The sequence below is a fragment of the Anas acuta genome, chromosome 3 (genome assembly GCF_963932015.1).
Source record: "Anas acuta chromosome 3, bAnaAcu1.1, whole genome shotgun sequence".
Classification (NCBI taxonomy): Eukaryota; Metazoa; Chordata; class Aves; order Anseriformes; family Anatidae; genus Anas; species Anas acuta.
The window spans coordinates 105,148,271-105,159,275 of NC_088981.1; the positions used below are offsets into that span (position 1 = coordinate 105,148,271).

The window sequence follows — 11,005 nt, forward strand, 5'->3', positions numbered from 1 at the left end:
AAAAATATAAATCAGAAGTACTGCAGGTGGTGATGAGCATTTGGGGAGTGGGAAAAGTCAAGAAAATGACAATCAATATTTCATCAACATATCTCAAAAGGTTTCTAAAAACCCATTTACAAAATATGAAATATTTTAAGACAGAAAAATGTTGCATATAAAGGGCTTTAAAAAGTGAGCGTTTGCCAATTTTATTAAGAAAAAATATAGTATATATTTTCTGCTAAATAGCTGTATATTTTAATAATTTATTACACCCTCAGCACACAGAAGTAGTGGCTACTTTCCCTATTTTATCTTTTGCATGGAGATGTAGAAGAAGAAAAAAAAAAAAAAAAAAACCATGAAAAACATCCCTGGAAGACTCGATAGTCTACCAATGTGATACCAATAATCTGACAGCACGTTGTTGCCCATAGAAAAGTCAGAAGACAGAGTCAATATATCTACTTATACCACGGAGCTTGGCTTAACTGCCTTTGGTTATTTTTTTTCTGAAAGATGTAGTAAGTAAATTTCTCAGTGTGGGGTGAAGCTGAGAAGATGATGGATAAACTCTGGTCAACTGATGCTACTCTACCAAGTTTATTTTATACATATCACATAGTTCCTTATGTGCACATGTGAATTTTGGGTAACCTAAGAATGGCTTCTGTGTGTTCAAAGGTGGATGCTGCTTGTGTTGTCCTCTGTGTGGCTGTAGGAGAGTGATGATAATGCAGAAAAATGTTTTCATACAATTAACTAGATAGTTGTAAAATGCTTTTTCACTGGGGGGATCTGTAGCTGACTAATTGTGGTATCTTCTAGCTACATCTTTCAAAACAAAAATTGTGCTGGAGTCTGTTCTCTGCTTTTGATGCCAGCTAGCATAGTTTGGCTGCATCTTTACAAATAAAATATTTTAGAACTCAGGACAGGGTAACCACATCCAAACTGCTTACTGGGAATGGTATCTGTTCTAGACTAGCTATTAAATCATTGCCAGAAATAGTTTGGAAAATCTTGTCTGCGATTCTAAAAACCTAATGATTCAGGTATTTATATTTCTATTATGGCAAGTATACTTGTGTATTGCGTAATTTTCTAGTACATATGCATCCTTAAAAGGGAATTTCCCTCATCTGTTTTAGCAGTGAGATACAGCTTTGTATTAGAATGCCTAAATTAGTATGTTGATATATGAACATCCATGGAGTGCTGGTTGTCTACACTCCAATTATGGAGGGAAAAAATCAACTCAGTAGAGTTACTGGAGCTTATTCATCTTTTAGTGAAGGGTGATTCATAGTCATTGACCACAGAACAGGGACAATCAGTGCATTTTTGAATCATAGCGTACATAAGAAATCCAAATGGGCATGACAGGTATGAAAGGGCCTATATGGTGCTTGTGCCTTTGTGGAACAAGAGCTGGAGACTAGATAGGGTATTTTGAACAACACTAGGTGCCCTTGTTTAGGCAGCTGAACCTGACTTGGTCACTTTGAGAATACAGTTCATGCAAGATGCTTTACATTCCCATTTGAAGATGGGATATATAAGTCCCTGGAAACTCTTAATTCTCTCCATAACTTTAAATAGAATCTGGCATGGTTCTACCATTATTGCCTGCTGGGTGACTGCAGGATCTACAAAAGTAGGTTTGATCAAATATTTGCCCATATATTTGAAGCTCACTACTATATTGAAAAGAAGTATGTAGTTTAACAATATTTTGGTTTTTGTGTTTGTTTTTTTTTTTTTCTAGAAAGAAATGAAAGATTCTCTGTAATGATTCTGCTTTCATTCTAACATATCAGTAGAGGAGATATGCTCTGATATGCAGGAGATGATGGGAAAATCAGGCCTGAACACACACAAAGGTAAGAATTCACTTATGATGTTTAACAATAGTATCAGCTTATACAATGTTCCTTGCAAAGATCTCCTATGTTATCATCAAAGGAAGATCTGAGCTTCTCTTATCACTATTTATGAGAATATGAAAGCAAGACTTCTTAGCAGTATGGGAATGACTGCCTAGCTGATTAAATTCTATTCTCTTTATGTTTTGTGGTTAGTGGTGGTGGTTGTTTTTTGTTTTGTTCTGTTGTTGTTGTTTTTTAATGGATTCACTGCTGAATCCAAATTATAGAGGAACTATTTGAATGCAAATTATAGATTTTTTTTTCCTGTTTCATTTGTCTTCTGTATTGCATGTAGTTAGCAGCTGGAGTGCTGCAGAGTTGGCCTCTGTGAGAATATATCAGGGACTGCCCTGTGACGAACAGAGACATTTCTAGATGGTTCCAGCCAGCTCTGCTGTGGACCCAGCAGTTAGTGTCACCTCTGTAAAAACATAACTTAGAAAAGGCAAAAAGCAATGGACAGGCAGGAGGAAGGAAGCAAAAAGAATGAGAAACAGTTGCAGGAATATCAAGCTGAGAAGAAGAGAAGCAAGAGGAGGAGGAGGAGGAGAAGAAGGCGGTGGAGCACAAGGATGAAGAGGCACTCAGTGGTGCTGGAGCAGATATCCACTGCTGCTCATGCAATCATAGAATCATAGAAACATAGAATAGTTTGGGTTGGAAGGGAACTTAAATATCATCTAGTTCCAACTCCCCTGCAGGGACACGTCCCACTAGATCAAGTTGCTCAAAACCCTGTCCAACCTGGCCTTGAACATTTCCAGGGACTGGGCATCCACAACTTCTCTGGGCAACCTGTTCCAGTGTCTCACCACCTTCTGAGTAAATAATTTCCTCTTTATATCTATTCTAAACCTACCCTCTTTCAGTTTAATGCCATTATACTTTGTTCTATCACTACATTGTCTGACAAAGAGTCCCACCAATTTTCCTGTAAGACACTGGAAGGCCTCTATAAGGTCTCCCTGGGGTCTTCTCCAGGCTGAACAACCTGAATTTCCTTGGTCTGCCCTTGTAGGAAAGGTGCTTCGGTCCCTTGATTGTCTTCATAGCCTTCCTCTGGACTTGTTCTAGTACTTCCACGTCCTTCTTGTGCTGGGAACCCCAGAGCTGAACACAGTACTCCAGACGGGGTCTCATGAGAGCAGAGCAGACAGGAAGAATCACCTTCCTCGACCTGCTGGCCACACTTCTGTTGATACAGCATAGGATGTGGTTGGTTTACTGGGCTGCAAGCATACATTGCCAGAGCATGTTGAGTTTCTTGTCAACCAACACCCCCAGGTACTTCTCATCATGGCTGCTTTCATAGAATCATAGAATATCATGAGTTGGAAGGGACCCGTAAGGATTATCAAGTCCAACTTTCAATCCATTCTCTGCTCAATCTGTGTCTGTGATTAGGATTGCCCCAACCCTGATGCAGGACCTTGCACTTGGCCTTGATGAATCTGATGAGATTCACACAGGCACACCTCTCAAGCCTGTCCAGGTCCCTCTGGATGACATCCCTTCCCTCCAGCAAGTCGACTGCACCACACAGCTTGGTATCATCAGCAAACTTGCTGAGGGTGCACTCAATTTCACTGTCCATGTCACTGACAAAGATGTTAAACAATATCAGCACTGACCCTTGAAGAACACAACTCATTACTGATCTCCACCTGGATATTGAGCCATTGACTGCAACTCCTTGTGTGCAATCATCCAGCCAATTCCTTACCTACCAAGTGGTCTGGCCATCTACCACGGTAGAGCAGGTGAATATTTCCTGAAGGGGCTGTGGCCTATGGAGAGCCCACATTAGAGCAGTTTTACTGAGAGGTCTACAGCCCATGGGAGTACAGTACTGCTGGTAGAGCAGGGGAAAGTGTGAGAGAATAAGTGGGAGAGAGGGACCATTATGCAATGGCCACAATCTTCCAACCCACTTCCCCCCTGCACCATTTGGGACAGAGAGTAGAGGAGCTGGGAGTGAAGGAGTGAAATTGAGCCTGGGAGAGGGGGAAGGAAAGGTGTTGCAAAGGTTGTCGTAAAAAAAAAAAAAAAAAAAAAAATTGTTTTATTTGGCAATAAATTAATTTTCCAAGCGGTTTTTCCTGTGACAGCAACTTGTAAGCAATCTTCCTGTCTTTATCTCACCCGCCAAGCCTTCTCATCCTACTTTTTCCCCCTGCCCCTCTCTCTTGGAGGAATGAATGAGCAGCTGGCTGGGTGTTTGGCTGTTTGCCAAGGCTAAACCAACACAGCTTCAAATACAGTTGAGATTAGCATATAATGCTAATGTAATGCATAGCCTTTACTAATGATTTTTAAGAAAACAACCTTAAAAAAATTAATTAGGAACTGAGTTTCTTTGTGATATTGTAACTAACATGTGTAGCATGCATTTTTAATTAAGTTGCCTAAACTGGGGCTAAAGCAGAGGAGCAGACACTAAGGGCTTGACTCATTTGCCAGTACACAAGAATCTTATGCCATATGAAGTAACCTGGGAGATAGCTGGCACTTCAGGACTTCCTGTAGGTCTTAGGTCTTTTCTGAGGATTGCATGTACATATTTTTCTTATGACATCTGAAGTTACACTAGATGCTAACAGCTAGTTATCTCTTTAGAGATAACCATATGTGTCTTTAGACTCTGCTAACTGAACAGACTACATTTCTTCAGACTAATGTAGCAAATCTGTAAACACCTAAGTATGGATACTTGCATTTAAGTGACAATGTCAAACTGAATTTTACCCTTCATAAACATTTTATTTATTTAATTTTGTTTTATTTTATTTTGTTTTATTTTATTTTTTATGGTTACTATTTGCAGATGTGAGATACGAGGTCTGCTCTTTCTTTAGCTTGACAATTAAATATTTCATCTCCACATTCACATGAGGTGCTTCCATACCAGGTTCCATTTATTGTGGTAACTGAAGAAATATATTTACAATTTGGATGAATCTGTATCTATTGGACAATCCAGAAAAAATAAATAAATACATAAAATTCTACATTAAAATAGATTCTGTCAAATTTGCTCCACCTTAAGCAGAATACTATGTACACAGAGGCCCTTTGTAGTTTTAAAGTTTGAGAAATATGCTATAAGTAAGTTAAAACTAATCATCTTTCATTTAGGCTGTAGGTCTTCTCAGAATGACTCATACCCTCATCATTATCTTACCCTTCCAGCATTACTAAAATGGTACTGTAATTAAGATCAGTATCTTACAAAATTTATCCTGAGGAAGTTTACAACAGAAAAAGAGTATGTTTTAATTTTTGACAGTATGAGACATAACCTCCCTTTATGTTCATAAAATTGACAGTATATGACTCCACTATATGGTAAAGAAATCTTCTATATGATTAATGTATTTAAATACACTGCTTATGATTGCAGAATACCAAATAGGTAAAACTAATCTACCACTCTATTAGGAATAAAGTGACTTCAACAATCAGAATTAAAATGCTTAATAGAGTTGCTCCAATGTTCGGCTCTATTTTCAGTCATTTCAAGTATACATGATAAGCAAGGAACATTACCTGAATCAGTATTTTCAAAGACATAAAATACAGATAGAAGGATAGAGAAGTATGTACAAAGACACAAAAATTAAACAGTCTTTCCCCCAAGTTTTACAGAAATATTTAAGTATTGATATAATATATTAAATAATTCAGGTAAATATATGCATGAAATATTCTCTGTTAAAGACCTTTCTTAAAACAAAAAAATACAAATAAATAAACAAACAAGCATACAAAGTCCACAATCAACTTCAGAGGCAAAAAGCAATCATTTTTATCCAACTTCACGAAAAGTGTTCAGCTTCATTATGTTAAGCAAGTTTTAAATCAACAACTGTGGACAGCTATGTAATCAACAGTGTGACCAGTTTGTTTTAACAGCTCAAGAGCAGAATTTTTACATTAAGATCTTCATTGTGATTGTAGTAGTGTACACATGGTGGGATTAGTGAAGATGATAAGAAAAGTTATGATTAGTTGTTTGTTTTTTTTGTGGTTGTTTTGTGTTTCTTGTCCACACTTAAGAGGTACTTTTATGGACCATGCTAAAGACTCAAGTACCTCAATCATCTCTATTACGCACACAAATAAAAAATATGAATTTAATTTATGATCCCTATTATTATGTCAGTTTATTTTGCAAGTAGACATTTATTAAGTAAATATGATTAGGAGTAACCTAATATAATAATAACTCTAATATTAGGAGTATTACAGTGTAAAAGTTACCCTCTGATGTTTGTGTTTTTATACCTAACCTAGCATGCAGAGAATAAGGCAGACCAGGAACTGCTAGGTGAAAAAAAAAAAATAGACTAAAAATTAATAAAATAAAAGCTAAAAGTCAAGTAGAAATTTCTGGTTTTAGAAAACCTTGTGTGTTTTACAGTTAATATTAAGGATATTCCTGACACTGTCTTCTTACAAATTTGTATGAGAAACATAACATCTTGACATCAACAGTCTAAAATACAGTAACTATCTTTGCTTCCCAGCATTTTATTTTTATATTACTTCATAGATAATTTCATATTACATGAGGGATCTAGAACTAAAAACACGGCTATTTTTATGACAGTTGGCACTTTTTATCCTATCCTGTCAGAAATGTCAAAGCAAGAAAATTTAAGAAATGCGTCTGTCCTGTAAAGATATTTGCAGTGTTTAGTGGACTTTTAATCATTTTTAAATAAGCTAACTTCAGTTCTTGAAGTAACCTAGCAACAGAAATAGAGATTCATATGAGTTTCTTTACTTCAGACTTGCTATCCTGATTTCAAAGAGATCCAAAGGACCAAATAGATGAAATTATATGAATAGATCAATTCAGGAAAAATTATTATTATTGTTGTTGCTGTTTTTATTATTATTATTATTATTATCTTTATTACAGGCCCTGATTTCCCACATAGAAAATTAGAAAAATAGTCCCTTAACATTTCACTTATAGAAAATTAGAGGAGGAGGAATACTCTTAACTCTAGGGATGCATATGAATAAAAGCATCTCATTACCTCTTTGGAAATGTGATTGAAAAATATCTTCATTGAAGACAATGAAATGGAACTGCATGTATCAATTTCACTGACTTTGCTATTCTGTGAAAGGACCTTGCTCTGTTCATCATTTCTTGGGGCCTTCTTAACTGTATGAAACTTTTAAATCATTCAGCTCTGCTGGTCGGTGTGATAGTAGATTACAGAGGCAGCACTTCAAAGCTGCAGGAGCATGATCCATTTTCACTTTCTTTTGAAGAGACATGCCAGAGTTATTCCAGCCAGTTCAAAAGGCAGGGAAACAGGGAAATCAAAGCGATAATAGAAAGTACAAACAAAGCCTAATGTCTGCTGGGCCTGATTCCCATACTTCAGCCCTTCCAAGCACAGAAGGTTGACACTTCTTGTCCTTTACATTTAAAGGCCAGTTCATCCTCCCCTGTAGATAACAGACAAAGGAGTCAGTAGCATACAAGCTTCTTCTCTTTCTTCTTTATTTCTTCTTTCCTGAGTTGGCCCTACCTTTGTGTGCTAATAGATATCATTTACTTTTGTGTTGTCTATCATACTTTTATTTTTTAACTACATATATTATCTGCAGCCCTTTTCTGAAATAGAATCTGACCCCTCTGGCTGCTATTCCTTTTTAACTGGGCTGCAGTCCTCTATGCCAGCTACTGCTAATTGGTCCCTTAGTTGCAGCTAGAGAAATAATTGGTTTATATTGGTTTCTTTGAACCATGATAGTATCTTTATATCTTATTCACAATACTCCTGAATACCCATCATGCTGAAAGATTCAGAAGTTCAGAGCTTTAAAAATTCTAATACATTTAGTATTAAAAACTAGTTCTCAGAGTGTGTCTTTGGATTTAAGTAAAGTTGCCAGTCTTAAACCATATATTCTGGGGTAATTATAGATGGAGATTGTGCACAGAGTCATTCATGGGGGTTCAGCAATCAAAGGATCTGCTGCTGTCTGACCTAGTAGAATACAGTTAACTTGTTTCCCCATAGAAATACATGTACACCCTTCACTGAAATCCTGCCAAATGAGGTAACATACATCTTTATAGTGGGCTGCAACCATACCAAGAGAATACTTAAAGGTCACAGTCAGAGCTCTAAAAGACACTGATAGATTATGATGCAGAGCGGTGACAGGATATATTATTTGCTGAAAAAGGTAACAGTGGCAACATGCCCACTTCCCCAGCTCCTGGAGCACAGCCAGGTACTGGCTATGGTATGGTATTATGACATAAATGAGTTTGTAAAGCACATTTAATGGTGTATCAACTTGTTTCATTTACCTGATAACAGCTTTTTATCATTCTTAAGAGTTTGCAATTTATTCTGTTTGCTTTTCATTTTTCTTTGTAGTGCATAAGCCATCCAATAAATTTTTGGCATGAATTTCAATGCTGTTTACATTATTAGACCAGCAAATGTGAGGTTATTGCACTTTATGGGATCATTTTGATTTGTTGTTTGTTCAGCTTCTCTTTTCATCAGTGTCCAGCAACAGTATTCTCTAATTGTTCCATTTATTTTGTTGAAATAGTAATCAACCATGTATTGGAAGTAATCAGCTTTAGGAAAATGAATACTTTTTGATTATTTTTACCTATATACCCTTGTTGCAACTTCCAAGATGTGACTTTAAAGATGTTTAGTGCAATTTTTGGCATACTTCCACTAAAATTTTGTAACTCCATTTTAAATGAAAAAATATTTTGTTAAAGTGAAAGATTGGAATTCTGGTTAAGTGGTTTATTTCCTGAGTTCTCTTACAGCTCTCTGAGTACTTTGGATTCTGTGATTAGATGGGACAAAGTCACTTTGGACTCACATGTCAGTGTTTCTCATGCACCTTTAAATTTAAACGAGTAAAGCACAAGCACCCAAACAGTAGGTAGCTGGATTATTGAAGGAAGAACTTTATAATGAGATTTGTCTGAGTGCTTCATGAAACAGCATATTAGCTACAACAAACTGTAATGAGCTTTAAAGACTCATCTACCTATTCTTTCACAGCTACTGAAAGATCACGTCCCTGGAGAATTTACTATAAATGCAGGAATGCTACAATCAATTTTATAGTACAAGTGTATGAATAGGGATATGTGCACCTTCTATTAAGGTTTTGTCCACTTCTATTTTTGAAGTATAAAGATTTTAGGATTCACTGGCTTGCTATATATTAATGTTTTAACCTTGCATTGAGGATATTGATCTTAAATGTAAATTGCAGCATCTGCACTCTTCAGGTCCTAAGTTATCAACAAGTCAGATTGACCTGCACATATTATAGAGGTTATTGTGAAGCTTATTTCAATTGATTCATTTTATTCAGCAAATGAGTTAGAAAAGGATAGAATTTTAGATTTCGTGACCTGAAACTATGTGTACTGAATACTAAGGTCTCTGAGGTTGATTGAATATATTTTTAAATTGATTTTGTTTGTTTGCTTTTTATCTGTTGTGTAGAACTTCATTCTGTTAAATTACAAAACAATAATTACTGATACCCTAAAGGAGAAGTTGGAAACATTAGTGCAAGAACACTATTTCAAGATGTCTTTAAATTCAGTGCAGCAGAACAACATAGTCAATAGGCAAAGCAACCACCCTAAGTTGAATTGAAATCTGAGAACTCTCATGCAACAAATTAAATTAACCATTTAACACATAATAGCACAACCATGAATAAAGATGGTTACAAAGAAAAAATGATTGCAAACACTCAGATAGTACCTGTCTTATTGATCTATAATAATAATAATTTATGTCAGATGGAGCCATTATTGGAGAATGAGGTGTTTTAGATGTTAATTCCAAGGAACTTAAAATGAATAAAATAAAAGTTTAACATGCAAAAAATATTTCTAGTGGGAAAATGTTTTATCATTCATGCACACATACTTTCATGCTCTTTGAACAGAATTTCAGAAGGAAGATAATCTGTACCATATCTTTAAAAACACCTGAACAATTTAATTCACTTTCTTCAGTGCTGAGATATATTTAAAACAATTTCTCTTTAACCGACACAAGGGTTGCATGTTTTTCCTTTGTTTCCAACAGTTGAGTTATCTGGGTCATCCTGGGATGTGTCACCAAGTATACCTGCATGGAAGATGGGCATTTTAGGATTGCAATGAATCATGTGCATGTAGGGTGTTCAAATTAAGTGAAGCCTATGGAATTTAGCTAAGTGCAGATTCAGCTCAAACAGATACAATTAGCATTGAAATAACATTTAATTATAATTTATAAGTTTATAAGATTAACATATATAAACAACTTTTTTTTTTTACTTTGTGGTTAATTATTCTCCCATGTGATCTTAGCAATTATATTTTGGAGTGATATTTAACCAAATCCTCTGGTAGAGGACAGTATAATCAATGGTTTATTTAAATACATTTACCTTCAGCCTTTGCATAGTTTTTATAGTTTTAGCAAGATCTCTCTATCTCTGAAAGTAATTACTGCATTACAAGTTCTGTTACTGCATTACATAAACATACCTTTTTTTAGAAAGCAAGGAGGAATTACAGATCTCTGTAATTCAAAACATAAGATGATTAGTTTAAAATTATATCTACCAAAATAATGTATCTCTCAAATCTGTCTTCTCTGTAGGTGTTACAGAATTTGTGGCATATATTAGAGGATTAATTTGAAACATTTTTTCTCCCTGAGGTAAGCTCAGAATATCATCTGCTGATTATTTCTTTTGATGAAACTGTATTTCTAAATTTGTTTCCAGAGTGCGGTGCATTCTCACTTATTGCACTGCTGCAAAATTTAAAAAGAATTTTCAAAAAAAGTATTCTTGAGATGCTCCTTTTCTTCCCCCCTCTCTTTAATTTTTGTGAATTGTTGTAAACAGATTGATTTCATTTAAAAGATAATCAGGGACAAATCTTAGCAGATTCATACTTTTTTTTTTTTTTTTTTTTTTTTTTTTTTTTTTTTTAATATGTGGGCAGAATTAGGAGTTGTTCCTATCACTTTTCCATCACCATAGCCTGAAATAAAAGAAAAACTTTACATACAACT

At 35.4% G+C, this 11,005-nt stretch overlaps 1 long non-coding RNA gene across 4 annotated transcripts in view; it reads left to right on the forward strand.

Annotated features, from left to right (window-relative positions):
- LOC137854778 (uncharacterized) overlaps positions 1-11,005 on the forward strand; it is a 92,714-nt gene that overhangs the window by 11,496 nt on the left and 70,213 nt on the right. For 3 of the 4 annotated variants that reach the window (XR_011095391.1, XR_011095392.1, XR_011095390.1), the window contains exons 1-3: positions 1,403-1,639; positions 1,751-1,865; positions 10,586-10,645. This is a non-coding gene — a long non-coding RNA (uncharacterized lncRNA). Of the gene's footprint in view, positions 1-1,402; positions 1,640-1,750; positions 1,866-10,585; positions 10,646-11,005 lie in introns of those variants that run through there. The other variant, XR_011095393.1, reaches the window with a different exon arrangement.